This window comes from Cupressus sempervirens, chromosome 9 (assembly GCF_028749045.1).
Source record: "Cupressus sempervirens isolate cs-2001-9-10 chromosome 9, ASM2874904v1, whole genome shotgun sequence".
NCBI lineage: Eukaryota > Viridiplantae > Streptophyta > Pinopsida > Cupressales > Cupressaceae > Cupressus > Cupressus sempervirens.
In genome coordinates this window covers 340,302,256-340,320,954 of record NC_143126.1, presented here as the reverse complement: position 1 = coordinate 340,320,954, position 18,699 = coordinate 340,302,256, and positions in this window count along the sequence as shown.

The window sequence follows — 18,699 nt, the reverse complement described above, 5'->3', positions numbered from 1 at the left end:
CTTCTAAAGTGATGCCTTGTGAAGGACTAACCCTGTTAAAGGTTACAATACACACTATTAAACGTGACCCGATTAAAGAATTTTAGTCACCCTATTAGGAGTGAGCCTTATTAGAGGATTTTAGACCATTCCATTAGAATGTCACCCAGTTAAAGGATTTGCAAATCAATATTAGGTCAACCTTAATCCAAAGGATTTACCCTAGACTAATACAATGATTATAAAGTAACAGAAAGGCTTGATCTGATAACAAATCACAACTCACTTGAAGATTAGAGATCTCTATTTTAGTCCTCTCTTTTTCTTGGAATTCATGCTTTTTAGCCTTGATAGCTTGTTCACCCTTCATTCATACTCTAAAGCCTTCTTTCTTTGCATGCCAACTACACTCATCTCTATTTGACCACTGAATGAAGCAATACCCTAGACTCCTTTTCTTCCTTAGGTTCTCACACATGATAACCTTTTCTTCTAACTAACCATATCTATAAATAGAGAATTTAGATCTTTTGTCACTTAACCACAATCATGTATTTTAGGGTTGGGTAGGATTGGGTAGGATTCAATGAATCTACCCACTTTTTCATTTGGTTCCTCTAGAAACTTCCTCTACAATCTTCCTTGTATTCACTTAAAAATGATTTACCTTGGATTATGTGCCACTAGCTCATCATTATTATCTTTCACATTCTTCACATAATTCAAGAAAACAAAATAGTCAGCTTAGATTCATCAAATCTTTGATTTAACACTATTTGTTGTCACTTGGCATCTGTACTATTCTGTCACTCGACCAACACTAGTTCGCTAGGAAAACACTAAGTTTACTAATGCTCAACACCAACTAAAATTTACTTAGCATATACTAAGAATCACTCAACTTGCAGTGATTTTCATCTTTCCTTGGCACCTCTTGATTTGCACTCGGCTTCTACTAATTTTTGTTCGGCTTGCACTGACTGCTTTGCAAGGCTTGGCAAAAATTTTCTTACTTGATCTTCTTCCAGTCTCAACTTGAGTAATCTTTCATTTTTAGACTTTAAGTAGATAAAAAATAAACTATAGTATCAATGTCTTACTTGTTCTTAGTGCTTCTTTTTTCATACCAAATAGCTCAACCTTTCTCTAGGTGCTATTGTTATCTCCTCTTTCAAATCCTCTTTGTTAATCAACTAAATGATAGCTTTCAGACCAAAAAGAAAAATTTTCACTAGCAACTAGTATGTTTGACATCATTGGCAAAATAGTGATTGTTCCATTATAGGTTCTTCACTTCAAAACAATCTTATATCAACACATGTATATTGAGCATTGCATTTTTTTACTTTATAGGTGTTATTTGATTGGGAGATGGAAGAAGCATTCATTTCTTGTGATGTAGTTTATCATGGTGGAGAGACACTTTTTTACATGGATATTTGGGTCACTAACATGCATGAGATAGAAAAGGGAGTAGATGTGGATGATTGTTGGGGAAGTGTCAAGGACATTGAATTACTTGAAATTTTTTCTTGGATAGTGATGGGGGTATACTAGGCATGACACAGAGCAAAGGTTGTGTGTTGGAAGGTTGTGTGATTTGTGGGATGTTAGAAGTAATTTGGGTGGACTCTACATTTGGATCTATAAGTTATTGTGGGATGGGTTGATATATTTCCTTTGGGATGTACAAAGGATGTATGGGATTCATTGGACCAATGGGTTTCATAAGATAAGTACTATCTGATGCAAAAATTTCAATGATGGGCTCACGATTGTGGCTAGTGATGGAATTTATTATTGGCGCATTACCAAGATGGTTCAAAAATTCTTCCATAGTAATTATAATTTGTACCTCATCCCAATATAATCCTTTGACTTGGACATCATTTTAAAGTTTTAAAGATACTATGATATTATTGATATTTGGTAGTGCAATTGAGGAACCATCCAATTGGTTAGGATCCATATCATTTCTCTTCTTTGAACATGTTTGAGGTGACATGAAATTAAAAGTTTCCTATAATGTGTGGAGGATTTTTTGATTCCTAATGTAACTAAGGATGGTGATTATTTTATTTTAGCTAAGGATGATGACTCAAAAGGTTTTCCTAAGGATGGTTGATTTTTTAAGACAAGGATTGATGTTTCATGAACTTAAGGGATTTTGATGCAAAATGGGAAATATAAGGAATGATGAAGAGTATATAATTTTAATGTTTCTAGATATGTTGACAATGTTGATGCAAGACCTAAGGGTGAAAATCTAAAGGATATATGGATAACTTGGTTTCAAAAAAATGTGAGTTAGTACCTAGTTTAGATTTGGATGGATGTGATAGTAAACTAAGATATAATAATGATCTTTTGGAATAAATGAAGTCACTGTGAAACCAACCTATAAAACAATGCTACCCTAGATGATGCTTATTCAAAGAGTAAATTCACAAGGATGGATTTAATTAACATATAGGTATGGACAAATAAAATGATGAACCAATCAAGTGTGGATGTTAGATTTAGATGGGGGTATTTTATTAGATTTTTATGAAGGTTTTACAAATGTAAGGATATCTAGGATGAATATTTAAATGCCTAAGAATCAAGGACATACTTTCTAAAGTACATGGATGATAGTGAAAGTGTGAACTGAAAAAGAGATGATACATATAATAATAGGTTTCAAAATGGACAAGGTCTAGGTTTATGCCACATTTTTACCTCTTGTAATAAATTTTTTTGTTGAAAACAATATTCTCAACTTTCTCTTTATCTAGGATTTCTTGTTAAAGTGATCTCATGAAGATTTTTTTTTTTTTATCAACCACTTCATTTTCTCTCTAGGCCTAAGATGTTTGAATCTTGACTTTCTTATTTTTTACAACATAATTAATGTGTTCTAAAACTAGAAATGTGGATAGCAACAAATTTTGGAACAAATAAAAATTCTTTTGAAAAAGTTGGTAGATCTCCCTATTTAGGAAGTGACTTCACTAAGTATGCCTTAGGCTAACTTGGAATAACTTCTTAGATAAGTGAAAAAAAATCCCATAGGAGGAAAATTAACCTTGTGAGAAATAATTTATTTTTGGATTTGATTTCTTTTGGAAAAATGCTTGTAACAACTATGAGTGTGTATGTTCTAAAATAAAAAATTTCAAGCCACTTAATGTTTTTATTGGGTTTGCAAGAATTAAAATACAAATACAAGTAGCTATATCCTAGAGAATTAGATTTCTAATAAAAACCTTTACCCATAATTTATATCCCTTATTCTCACATAGTAGTGTAACCCCATATAGAGGGCATATGCTCTTTCCTTTTGTGAGAGCTCAATAGAATATGACCATTATAGAATACACAATTATTTTACCAATACCATATTTACTACCTTCAAATGCTCAAGGGGATACAAATGATGTGTGTGTTCTATAGGAGATATTCTTCCCCCTCCTTGCAAAAAGATTACATGACACTTTCAAAGGTTATTTGGTAGGCTTCATAGTTAATAGATTCTGGTAAGATTTGTGACATCTTCCAATTAGTTTGTATGTGTGTAACTCACTTAAGATCCTAGTTCATTGTGTTGGCTACTTAGGGATATTCACCTAATCCAAACTATAATAATCACATCTCTCCCAAGCTTGAAGAGATAAAACTAGGGATTACTTAGAGTCTTGTTTATATATCAACCAAAAGGATTTACTAGTTTAATGTCATACTCTAAAGGTAAAAGGCATCCTCTAGTATGACCTCACTAGATGTAATTAACCAACCCAATATTTCTCTTCACCCAAGATCCAAAAAGGTTAGGGGAGAGGATACATATATGGATTGTTCATTTGCATCACTTATATTAATAAGAATTTACTCTAGAGATATATCTTAATATTTTTTGAGAAAAAATCCTTCAAACACATCATGCATATGAGTTTTTTCTAAAATAAAACTTGATAAAGAAAACTAGATTTTCTAACTAGCACAAAAAACTCCCATAAAGAAACAAAGTGTTTAGATCATTAAAGATTGAATCATTTTTCGAAAATAAGGATGCATTGTCTCTAGTTCCCACCATTAGTAATTTTTCATATTTGAATCTAGTAGAAAGATGTAATATTAATATGATTTATTATTTTTATAATAAGAACAAATCTCCTTTGAAATGACTATTATTAAATATAAATGCAATTAGAATAATGGATGTATTAAGACATAACCTTGGAAAATAGTAATGGAAAATGTGTATTGAATTTATTTCTAAGTAGGAAGGTTATTGAATTTTCTTTTTTTTTAAATTACAAAAAATCTGTTAGAAATGCTTTAGAATAACTGAGAGGGGGGCTGAATCAATTATTCAAGGTCCAAATGTCCTAATAAAACTTTTTCACTAAGTATAGTGAGCCCATTTAAACTAACCATTCATCCAAGCTAAACATTCTTCTTATGAAGTTACTGATAAATCAACATGTAGGAATAAGACATGAAAAATCAACACATAACACAATGATTTATGTGGAAACCCAATTTGGGAAAAACCACTAGTATCATGCTACTCCTTTCTCACTCTTCTAAAGTGATGCCCTATGAAAGGCCTGCCCTGTTAAAGGCTACAAAAAACAATGTTAAATGTGACTTGATTAAGAGATTTCAACCACCCTATTAGAAGTGGGCTTGGTTAAAGGACTTTAGAACATTCACTTGGAATGTCACCCTTTTAAAGGATTTACAAAATGGCTATTAAACCAACCTAAGTCCATAGGATTTTTCCCTAACTAATACAATTGCTAGAGAGTAACAATAAGGGATTTTGATCTGATATAACTCACAACATAACTTGTAGATTTTAGATCTCAATTTAGTTCACAAATTTGTCTAGCTTTTAGTCTCTACAACTTTGACAACTTGTCCTCCTTTCAAGCTTTGTCTCTTTGATTCTTCACACTTGTTATACCAATGCAATCTCCTCTGTGGTCACCTATTGAAGTAGAATCTATGTACCCTATTCTTCCCTCTTGATGCATTCTCCTTAACACCACACACACTCTCCAACCTCCTTGTTTCTTGACCTATAACTCCTTGAATAGGAGTTTGGAATACTTTTTCGCTTTATTTTCCCACTCTTATTTTGAGTTTGAATGGATTGGGTAAGATACAATGTATCTTCCCCTTATCTTGTTTCTTCTAGATACATCATGTGAAATCCACCTGTATTCACCTAAAAATGGTTTACCTAGGATTTTGTATCACCAACTCATCATCCTTATCTTCCATGTGGTTCACAAATTTCAAGGTAACAAACTTATCAGCTCAGATTTGGAAAATCTTTGACTTTTCAAATAATGTAACATCTTGGCACTATTGACTTTCTAATGCTCAGCACATACTATATTACTCAACACCTACTATGGATTCACTTAACATCAACTAAGTTTTACTGATGCTTGGAACCTATTACATTTTGTCTAGCTTAGCACCTAAACTTTCTTGGCACCTTTTGTTTCACTCGACAAACACTAGACTTTGTGTTTTCTTGACACTTATTGATAATCTACTCGGCATGAACTAACTTGCTCAGCACCCACTAATTAATTTAGTCAAGCTTTGCAAACAACTTTGTTGCAACTTATACTTCGAGAGTTTCTAAGTGTAGCCAACCTCTGTATCTTCAAGTGTATTATCAATACATCATTTTACCGTTGTCTTAACTGATCCTTGTACTTCATTAAAAAACCATAACTCAACCTTTCCCTTAGGTTCTTTTGTTACATCTTATTAATTAAATCCTCTTCATTAATCAACTAAGTGATAGTACTTGGATCTTATAAGCAATTGCCATTCCAACAAATAACAGGTTTGACATTAGTGACAAAACAATAATTAAAAACATCTTTATCTACAATCTCTCTTCTTCAATAGTGATCTTTTCAATTAGATTTCAATAGAATCTAGTTGAAATTTTGAAAAGAATAAAGAATACACAAATCATTCAAATTGTGTTATAGAAATATCTTTAATAATTGTTAAAAAGAGTCTTCATATTTTTTTAATCTTATAATTTTTAAGAGAAGACCTTTTTATTTATTGAAAATCAAAGATAATAAAAATGTGAAGACCAAAAGTGCATAGATATAAAATTATAAAATTGTAAAAAGAAAAAAATCATTTGTCAATGTGAACCTGCCAATATAACATCTCATATTTTAATGTTTCATAATGTGGATGAGAATACCATGTCTCTTTTATCTAAAATGATTCCAAAAAGAAGTAAACAAAATTTTTAATGTCATGCCAATATAAAAATCTCATATTTTAATGCTTGATGATGTGGATGAGAAGACCAAATCTCTTTTATCTTAAATGATTCTGAAAAAAAGTAAACAAAATTGTTGATGTCCAAAATGACATAGACCACATTTTTTATTCAGCCACTAAACTAAACATGGAGGTTCCAACATTAATTGAAAATGATTTATTTATATTACTAAAAAAATGAATTGAAAAAATAGCAAACAATACAGAAGAAACATAATGTCAATAGTGGCCACAATTTCAAATCCCTTCACAATCCATCATTTCACACAAATTTTTAATTGTTTCTTTAGTAGCATGTGCATCCACAACCTCACAACTCTCACTAATACCATACAAGGCATAGAACAGCCCAAATATACAACAATTTTGGAATCCAACAAATTCATTTTGTGGCACAATCTAGCAGAGAAAATACAATACCCTTAAAGGTCATGGTGCTCAATAGAGTACATATCATTCCATTCAAAATAGACCCTCATCATTTTTATGGAAATCTTATAGAATAGCTCATTTCTATAAAATGACTCCAACTATAGCTACCATGATGACAAAGAACTATCCAAATGGTTGTAAAGCTTTTAAGAGATACAAAGACCAGATTATGTATATTTTAGACTTTTAAAAAGAAAATGAAGCTCACAGACTTACTAGTAAAGCCCTAGCAATCAGTGAGAATAAAGGGCATGATATTTTATGGGACTTTATAAGAGAAGCAAATAGATTTGTTGTTTAGAAAAGAAGAAGAGAGAAAAACTAAGTAGATATGTGATTTTATAATATACAAAAACAAAGCTAAAAACTGAAACACAAAAAATCTCCATCTCCAACAAAAGACAATGATGCCATACTATCTTTTCATGTTGCCTCTTCAACACTATAAAAAATATAAATTGGTATTCACCAACAATTTCTGTTGCAAAGAAATCAACTACAATAAATTACTAATGGAAATCCATTGTTATTTTGCTAAAAAGTATGCATCCAAAAAAAATAGTTTGATTAAAGGTGCCAAACAAGAAACCATTGAAATGATCATTATTAAATTTTACTAATAAAGTAATTGATAAAGTTCAACATATCACAAGCTCTTTATCCTTGGTACATTTCAAGACATAATAGTCTGCATGACCATTACACACTCAAAAAATTCAAATTGACAAACTATGGTCATTACATTCCCAAAAAAAAAACCATATGGGAATGCATATTGTATGATCAAACTAGGTGAATCTTAAAATTGGACTTAACTTCATGAAATTCATAAGATCAAAACTCTTGAGAAGTAGATCCAATATCTCCCTTATCTTTCTAGCCTTCTTAGGAAAGAGAACTTGGTGGATGTTCAGAAAAAATCCTCCATTTGTAATCATTACAGTGCCAAGTGGCTTACTTAACTCCTCGTCATTTCTAACTACTAACTAAATATGCCTAGGCACAATTTGATTCTTTGTATTGTCTCGGGAAAAATTTCAAACAAGCTCTTAGATTTTATAATATATAAAAACAAAGCTAAAAACTAAAATATAAAATCATAGATCTACTTACCTTGATTGTCTCAAACCAATTATAAATAAATGGGTACTTAAAAAAATAGAGGCAGTCTTTCCCACAACCCTAATAAAGTAAGGGAAAAAATGGGCAATCTTTGCCCACAACTTGGCAAAAATACATAAAACATGCAAACTCAACTAGGTCTAAAAATTTTATTATGAATGTTCTAGAATATGTTGGAAAGGAAGAACACACTAGGATAGATTTTTTGGGGGTAAAAATTAGATATTTCCATAAATATGTATTTAATTGCAGCTACCAACAATTGCTAGATTTTTTCTAATCTTAATAGAAAAAGCCAAAAGTTGAGGAGGAATATTTGACTTTTATTTCAAAGTAATTATTGGAAACTATTGGACTCGCTACTTTTCATTGTACTAGCCAATAAGATATGTAATAAAAGGTTTTTAATAAGTTTTATAAAAGAAATAAAAATTAGAAACATTATATATATGTACAAACATTTATAAAAATTCTATGATATGATTGGTTAAAGAAAAAATTAAATTAGCATTAAATGGATGCTATAGTATCCTACCTATGGAAGGAACTAATAAGGATGTGCACTTGTTTGTTCAATTTTATATCCCAAGGCAAATAGTTGATTGATTGTTTAAAGCTCAAATTGAAATGAGAGATTTGTCTTTGTCAAATTTTAGTATTTGTTCATTTTAAACCCAAATTATGAGTTTTGTCTTGCCAAATTTTTGCCTTTATTGATTTTAGAGCCCAAAATTCAAGTGTGTAGTGATGTAAGTTTGAGAAATGTTCATTCCAATACACCGAAAGGGAGTGAATAAATTTTGTTTTAAAAATGTAATTAATGATCTTGTCAATCACTTATGCAATCCCATTGACCTATACAACATATAAAGTACAACTATAGATCTAGTGATCTTGTATTCTATACACATGATCCCATAGGGTCTTCAAAAACCTAAAAAATGATATAAATAACAAGTTATACATAGAAAATTCAATCTTCCCTAGTCAAATGTTAGTCTTGCAACATCAAATTATGATCTCATTGTAGGCATGAGTTTCAAGATTTTATAGAATGGTACTAAATGCCTCATGGTTTACAAATGTTAAATTAGTGATCTTTCACATTCAAAGTGTGATCCTACGTGGTCAAAGGGTGTTCTCACTGATTGTCAGAAAGAGAAAAAGATAGAGAAATGTTGTGTTTATGTGTTCATGATTTGGTGAGTCAAGGTGATCATCCCTCTTTTTGTCCACATAATCCTATTGATACTTTTTTTTGAGTAATTTACAAAAATATTCAACATGATTGATGGCACAAATAACTATAATATTGACATCCAAAATGCAAAAACTTAAAAAAAACCTTTTAAGACACTAACAAGAAAAGTTAGGTATTTGTTTAGTTTAGAAAATAAAACTAGTAATCATACTAGTAGTGATGTTTTTTTGGATTATCAAGATGTTATAGAATATTTTGGGTCCACATTTGAAACAATTTATATGTATATAAGATAAAGGACAACATATTTTGTAATTTAAGTAAGGTACAACTTTGTCAAAAAAGGTAATTAAGCACAATTATTTGTTAACATAGTAGAAACTTGTAGTTGCAATTCTAGAATATTGTTTAGAATGATATGTTCTATATATAGCTACCTATTATGTGTTATGTGTTATTTAGAGAGGTGGTTGGTTCGAGCATATCAAACTAGTACAGATGTTCGATTCTATGTCATTGGACACCCAACTAGCCTATTCCAATATTTTATGTTGGATAGAATGTACAATTTGTTTGGGTCCATGTGGGCACCTATTGTAGAATAATTGTCAATTTTCCATAGTTATTCATGTAAAGGAAATGTTAAATAGGCACCCTCTGGTACCAACCTATCCACAACCTATTAATTCCATAGGGTGTTTGATTTTGATGCAAATTATAGAGATAATAGATGTAGTCATTGTAGTGTAGGAGTTGAAGACCAACAATATTGGCTTGTGACATGTGAAGTAGTTGTTCTATTGTTCTAACCATGTTTGATTTGTTCCTTGTAGGAGAGTGGTGTACTCAGTTGGTTGGAACCATAGATCACTTGGTACATGATGTATTATAGGGGTCTCTATACAAGTGGTTAAAATTTTGCATTGGTGGTATCCAGTATTAAATTGGTCTCTTATTAGTGTCCCTTTTTGTATGGAACATTGTGAAGTCATCGCATTATAGATTTTTTCTTCATTTATGTTGTGACATGTTTGAAGAGGTCATTGAGTACAATTGTTAGGTTCTTTTCAATATATATGTATAGCATTATTAGGCACATGGTTAGCAATAGATAAAGAGTATACAATATTCCAAGAGTAGAAAATATTCTCAAAGTTTAGTGGAAAACCCAATTTAAATTTAAGAATTCGAAATAAAATATTTAAATGTTTCAACAATGAGACATAATATATGCATGGATTTTATTAACATAGTGCCAATGTAACATATGTTCTCACGATCTTGCTATGATTTCAAAAAAATACTAAATGTTAATGGTAGATCCAAGAGAAGAGGGCCCATAAAGGGATCAAAATACTATTGATAACTACTTTATTACCAATGTTGATGTCACTATGTTATTGCCTCAAGATAGACTAGATGACTGAGGGATGGAGTCAAGTTTTTTTTTACTCTTTGGAAATGGTGCCATAAATGAGTTTTAGAATTTTGAAGATTTGTAGATAGAAATATATGATAAAATTCCATCAAACAAATGCTTAATTTGATTTGATACCAGATAGGAAGGTAATGGGAATTTTGGTAAATTACCATCTAGAAGCAATGTTAATATCTAAGAGAACCTTTCCCTTATATATGCTAAGGTAAAAAATAAATTGAAAGACTAATACTCCAACACCGACAAAGTAAATCCACCAATGTATATAGAAATTTTGCATCCAAAAAATTTCTATGAATGAGAATACCCATAACTACCTCTTTGTCATTATAGAAAAAGGGATTCATAAATCCCAAAATGTAAATAATCCTTAGACATCACAAAAATTTCAATAACTGAAGAATTTTAAAGAGTTTTTTCATAATTTTCTTCTAAAATAATTCCTCAACTTGAAGTAATGATTACACATTTAAAACATGGAAATATTATACAAATCAATCCTACAAAAGAGTGGTAAAATGTTTGGATGTAAGGAAATGACATCTCTTGATAGATTGTCTAGTACACTTGTGATAAGTATAACACTTCTTACCATTGGTGGGTTGATTGAAACCCTTAAATAAATTACTTTGTTAATGATTTATTTATTTTTTTATGAGTATTGGTAGATGATGTGCTTGATGTAAAAGAGTGAATGAACTTTAGGACTACACTTTTTTGCCTTATGTCAACTATTATAGCATGTTGAAAAGTGTTCTCTAAGACATGTGGCAAAGAGTGCTAATGTTTTTTGAGATGGGAATATAGCCTAGAGAAAAACTAGGGTAGGGGGAACATTATTTGACCTTGTACCTCCAACTTGACTGAAATTTTCTTAGATTTATCAATGTGTTATTGTCTAGAATCTTTACAGTCTTGACGAAGATGTAGCCAATGTGGCAAAAAATCTTGTTTTCATTCTCAACTGATTTATTTTGTCAATATGTTCTTGGATTGATTACACATGTAGAGGAGATAGAACCACACTTTCCAAAAACTCTTATTCTCCAATGGGTAAGGGAAAAAGTGGAAGTTGCAATACTAACTTCTTTATTCCAACTAGAAATTGAATATGAGATGCCTAGTGATTGAGTGCTTGGTGATCTGTATGAAAACTTCACAAACTATAATGTGTTGTGAATCTATTATCTTCTTTTTTTTTTCCTTAAATCATATATTTAGATCATAAATTGAATATTCCTACCATTTATTGTTGTGTTTTTAAAAAGGGGAATGAAAATCTTGATGTTCAACTTGAAAGCAAGTTTAGAAGTTCTTAGGAAGTGTAGACTATTTTTTGCATAAGCCTATGCTAAAAAATATATTTTAAGTTTTAATTTTTTATGGGATACTATGAAAGTAGAGACACCATATTAGGGTATTTGAGTGCCATCTCAATGACTTCTAAGATTTCTAGAATTATATGTACTAGTGTGTGTGGGTGTCCATATATGTGTCTCTCTCTGTGCATATGTACATAAAAAAATAAGTGCAAAATAAGGAAATAAATATAGGAAAAATATGAGCATCATGATAAGAATTTTCTTTTCTTTATTTAATAAAATAAAAGCCCCACCTAGCTATGAAAGGGGTAGATTACAATGAAATGGGTAAAGTCTTCTTTTTCACTAAGTAAAAGATATGACACTCTTTTTCATTTTATTTAATAAAATGAAAACCCAAACTCATGTAATCACTCAAAAATAATATCTAGACTATGAGCCCCCTTTATAGCATTTTTGCATAATTTATCTAATGTGTATCCTTGATCAAATCTCCAAAAAATCATTTATTTGATTTTATCCTATAGTTTGAACACTTTATCCTAAGTTCATATTTAATTAAAAGAACATGTCCCCCTTTTAATTAAATAAAATTCCACACTCATCTCTTATCCTAAGTTGTACACACAAAAGCATTTCCCTTATTTAAAAATAAAAGAAAATATATTTTTGTCACACATGGGGGACAAAAGTCAACTCTTCATCATGATTGGTGGAAATTATTGTGCACATGGATCACTATCACTTTCAAACTCCACCCTTGATCACATGCATCTTGCCTCGTGATCTTTATCATCCATTTCTTTTTAAAAGGGAGATCTCTCTTCTTACTTAAAAACTCCACTCTTTTACTAAGGTTATGTTGTAGGATTGAAGATCTCATACTTGTGGAGCTCCTCTTCTTCTATCTTCTATTCTTCATTCTTCATGCTTCTTATTCATTCTAGTTTCTCTCCATGCTTATAGATTAAATCATCTATTCTAAATAGAGGTTATAATACTTATTTTCTAGTTTAGCTTGCATTCTACTTTATCTTATTTAGGTTTCATTTGCATTACATTCATTCTATATTATTGGATGCTAGCATTCATTCTCCCATATTTGAATCCCTCATTCTATGGTACACCTTGCAAGGGTTGCATAGTTTGGTTCATTTGACAACCACCTTCTCATATCCTTTTCACATCATAGATAGAGATCTATAATCTGCCTCTTGAGATGCCCTAGTCTTTTATGGGTATTCTCAGGAATAATAGTTTATAGAAGTGTCACACTTTTTGTACACACATTTTTGCCACCCACCATGGGGCTAGAACCAAGTTTTTAGCTCCATTTACTTGTTGGTATTTAAGTTACATTCTCATGTCTAGTTTTTTGTACTAGGATATAGGATCTAATCAAGTGATTTTGAAGGTTTCTCACTTTAGTTTTAAGACTAACCCTTATGCAATTTCATTTGGAGGCCAAAACTCTAGATTTTTTAAGATTTGATCATATCTCCTAAAATGCTTGGAGTTTAGTTTTGAATTTTTTTTTAGTTTGGTGATGTGCCGAGATGTCTTAGTCTAATTTTTTGATTGTTGTGAGTTTATTTGTGTCAGATATGATTTTTTCTTTGTTTTTCACAAAATGTCATTTTTGGGTACAAATCAAAGCTTTTTTGGAAAAATTTACATTTTTTGAAAGGCCTTTGAATTATGCAGGGGGTTTCTTCTTTGTATTTTCAATTTAGACGTCATATTAGGGCTCAATAGCTCGATTTGAAAAATCTAGTCTATTCTGGGAAAATTGGTACCTAGGGCACAAATGAAAATATATGGCTGAATTTCTTACATTTTTGGAAATCACTTTAGTTTTTAGTAGGGATTTCTTCCTTGAATTTCTATTTTTATAGCCTAAATCATAGCAAACAAGTCCAATCTTTTTTACTAGGTCAAAAGCAAAGAGTAAAAATGAGAGCATTTGTGATTAGCTTGCACTTTCTTTGCATACACTTGGTTAAAAGATAACTTAAATTTTTGAGATAACTATTCCCTTTGTGTTGCAGGTCTTACTTGGTTATTATGCCCTAACCTTGGTTTCTTTGTAGGGAATTTCTCATTTCATTGCTAAAGAGAATGCATGTCAAAGACCTTACTTGCTAAAGGGCTACTAATACTCATTTGTAGAGCTACTCAAAGAAAGAACAAGTGTTATTTATTTCCCTTTTTTTTGTGTGCAAAAATATTAATATTTGTTCATATTTCATAGGCACATAAAACTTGCAATTGGTATCTCTTGGTGGTAAGAAAGTATGCTCTTCACCCTTGTGGTGAATCATAAATCTTGACCCACCTTTAGATTTTGAAAGTAAGTGGATTAATTGAGCTTCTTGGTGTATTTAGGGGAAATGTTTGAAATAGGAGAGTATTCTCTTCACCCTAGAATGAATCAAAAATATTGACCTCCAAAAGCTGATCCATTTTGTGTAGTTTAAAATCCTTTAGTGAGTCTACTCTTGAGATATCAAGAGGAATGACCCAAGTGGGGACAAGTGAACCCAGCTCTTTCAACCCACTATAAACTCAAGGCTATCAAGGACACAAAACCTTGGTATACATAGTACTTGTCTTCATCTAGTGGAAGAACTTGTGGGATTGTGACCATGAGGAAAGCATTAGGTGAGAATGCTTAAGGTACTATTGCAGACATGAGGTCCATTACTTATTATATGATAAGGTGTCTCGTATCGGGAGAAAGAGGAGTGCTATGAATGAAATCCCTTACTAAGAATTTAGGATAGAAACTACCTTATTTTTTTGCTCAACATCTTGGTGCAAGGACCAATCCTAGTGGATTACCCAGCTCACCCCAAGATTTTAAACTCCCCATTTGTGTCCCCTTGGTTATGCCAATGACATCTCCATGAAAAAGCCAATATCTCTTGTGGGTAACCACTTGGTGTGAGGCAAAGGGGTATCAAGCATGGGCCAAGTTGTTGAGTAATGAGCCATATCCTTTAGGTAGATATTGTTTGGTGTGTTTTCGAATGTGCTATACTCATGGAAATTTTTTGAACATATACATGATGATAGTTCTAGGGATTTCTTTTGAAACCTCACATATGCTTTTATCATACAAGGTTTCTTTGTTCCTTGCTTGATTATTTTAAGACTACTACATGTGTCACATCTTGCTTTTGAAAATTAAACTTTCTATGCTATCAACTTTGCCAACCAAGTCAAAACATTAAGTTTCAACATTTTTCTTCTATTTCCTACTAAGGGAGTTTCATCATTTGACTTTAATTTTCTATGTCTCTAATGCTTGAAAATTCTTAAAGTATATTTTGGTCTTTCCCACCTTCTTCATCTATGTCCTCTTTCTAGGACCCTCTTTTCTAAATGTTACCTTGATGTATTGACTACACTCCTTGATTGGAAGATTTTTTCACTTGTTTTTTATTTTCTATCTACTTGGCTATTTGGGCTTCTTGCCTAGCACTTGACTTGAGTCTAACATGTTGTAATCTTCTTGGAAACTTTCATTGATAAGTCACTTGTTCATTACTACCTCTATTTGAAAAGTGAACACTCTACCTCTCTAGTTTAGATATCAAGTTATCTTGTGTCACCTTATTAGCTTCCTCTAGTCTCCTTCATGCTTGATTGTCTATCTACCACTATGGCATTCAAACCTTGTGCTACCAAACCTCAACCAAATATAGATGATCACGATATCCTCCATGCTACTAAAGAGTTTTGTAGTGCCCACTTATAGTTTTATTTTGCATTATATTTAGCAAACTCTTTTATGCCTATTTCATGGATGTGTTAGTTTCAAAGATATTATTTCATAACTTAGACTAGAGATATTTCAATGATGAATTACTTAGTTGATTATATTTCACATGTTAATTTTTTATTATAATTACTAGTGCATTAATAATGCTTTAATGGTTCTTATTTAATAAATGTGGTTACTTTCAGGATGATGTCAAATGATGAGTTTTCATATTTGAATATGTGATGATTTATACCCAAGATTTATTATAGTACTTACCCCATACTTGCATGTGTATAGTGTGTGTGTTTGTTTTACTTTTCTATTTGATATGGTTAAGAGAGGGAGTCATAGTCACCTGCTAGTCAAGATTTACACAATGTACCACTCATCGCCATTACCTATTTAGTTTAGATATATATATATTAATATACATGTACATGCTCGCCTTTTATGAAGAATGTAGGTACCAAGCATCGACTTCCTTGAATTGTCAGGATGAGCATGCCTTATCACAATAACTCAATGGTAAGAATGGGGAGATAATGTTCAAGTCCAATCCTATCCATAGCCTAAATACTTGTCTTGCAAGGAGGACTCGTAACTGACTTTCCACCCTTTTTAAAACCTGTGAGTTTATCTTTATATGTGTTGTTTGATTTTGAGTTTCGATACGTTTTGGTAATGTTATTGTTATGTGGATTTTTCTATGTGATTTATTTGGTAAATGATTTAATTGTAATATTTAAATTAATCATATAATATTAAGAATTATTAAATATTATTTGATTAAAAAAGAAAATACTAAAGCATGAGAATATTTAATTAATTAAAAAATTAATTGAATATATATTTTAATTTAGATGTCTTAATTTAGAAAATTGGTTAAAAAGAAATTAGAATATGATGATATTTAATTAATTATTAATTAATTAAATATGTACTTTAGTTTAAAAGATTTAATTTAAAAGTTTAATTTAAGAAGTTGGACAAAAAGAGATAATTAAAATATTAAATATTAAATATTACTTTATTATAATTATTTATTTAATAATAATTAAATTAGAGTTGCATTTAAACAATGAGCTTTGATTATTATTATTAATTTAAATAATAAACTATGCTTTAATTAGTGCTTGCACTAATTAATAAGTGGAGAAATATATATATATATATTAAAAAGTTCTTTAAATGTGCATAAAAAAATTAAATTTAAAAGATTTGATTAAAGTTATGATTTAGGTGTATTTATATAATTTAATTTATTGAGGAGTTTTATTTTTAATAAACTATAAATAATATTATTAGTTAAATTAATAAATATTACATTAAAAAAGTTGCATGATTTAATAAGGGAGAGAAAACTTTAATTTAATAAAGTTTATTTTAATTAAATTGCATAAATTGTGTGCATGAAAATTAAAATATAGTAATTAAAGACAAAGGGTTTTCGCATGATTGCATGATCAAAGCCTTGAGTTGGGAGAAAAAATCTTTATTAAGGAAAATAGAACTCATTTCTAGATACACAAGTTTTTGGGAGCAAAATTTAGAATTGGATCAAAAGAATTGGTGAAAGTTTCAGAGGGTTTGGATTTGCATGCAGTCACAGATTGTCTCAGATTTTAGCTTTGATTTTGAGGTAGGGTTTGAAAATCCATTGTAAAATTTTATTGAAAGATCTGTCTACTTTGTGTCTTCTTGGGTGTTTGCATATTGCTTATTAATTTGATGCACTAATTGTTGAATGAAGAATTATGTTGTAAATTTTGAAAGAGGAAAACTTATTAATCAAGAAAACTTGACTGAGGAAAATTATAGAAAAACTGTAGAAATTTATTGACTATATTCTTTTGAAACCCTTTCTAATATAGGAAAAATTTGATTATGGAAAATTGGAAGAAAACAATAAATTGAACAATTAGGTTTCAACTTTAATTTTTTCATTAGAATCATGAGTTTTTAAAATATAGATCAATATTATTCTTATATCTAAACTAATTAATTACAAAATTTATTGAAAAAAGAAAAAAGATTAATTGAGAGGAAAACATATTGTAACTAAACTTATGCATGCATGTGAAAACAAATATTCTAAAAATAGAAAACTAAGTATAGTATGCTTGCATGATTTGAGAGATCAAAGACATGCAAAAAATACTAATTGCATATTTATTTTTATTTTATAAAAATATAATTTAATTTTCATATTTATTTATTTAAAACTAATTAATTAATTAAAAATAAATAAATAAATAATTTATTTCAAAAATTAAATAAATATTATTCATTTAGTTTAAGTGGATTTTATCATTATTGAAAGTCTAATTAAACTCTTAGTTGCATATTAATGATTTTATAATTATTAATGCAAGAGGGAAGTTAATAAATAAATATTTATAATTTTATTATATTTTAAGAAAAGTTGTGGTAGAGTTCACTTTGTAATCATTTAGTTAATAACTAGTTGAAGATCTATAGTACATTTACATACAAATCCTTACTAACAAGGGTTTCAAGCAACATGAATTGTAACATTTATCTTGTCTTTCAGTCATTCAAATTTACATTTCTCAATTACAATTAACTTGTTAACTTAGGGCTTGACCAAGGAAAGCCCTCATCAAACCCCAACCACAAAACCCTTCTTTTTGGTATTTATTTATAGGATACCAGCCAGAGCTTATAGATTTGGAGCCTACATTTCAAGAGATTATTGGAGAAGTTAGTTTTAGGTTGTTAGGCTACATCAACTAGGTTCTAGGATGTCCAAGTAGAACCTGCAAAAATCTTTGCTCAAAATATAGTGATTTTGATACATTTTCATTATTTCAAAGAAAGGAAACTTAGGAACTTGTGAAATAGTGAAATATTGACATCTAGAGAAGATAGAAAGCAAGGCCAGTGAAATATTGACATTTTAGAGAAGACAAAAAGTAGGGCTAGTGAAATAGCAATGACTTCACTATTACAGATGGTAACTTTTTAGAGGATAGTGAGATAATATTTTTTCGCTATTTTGTTGAGAACTAGAAAGAAGAGTTCCAAAATCATGATTTTGGGAAAACATTTGGAGAAGCCCTGTGAGATTCCAAAAATTCAAAATTTTGGAAATCAATACAAAATGAAT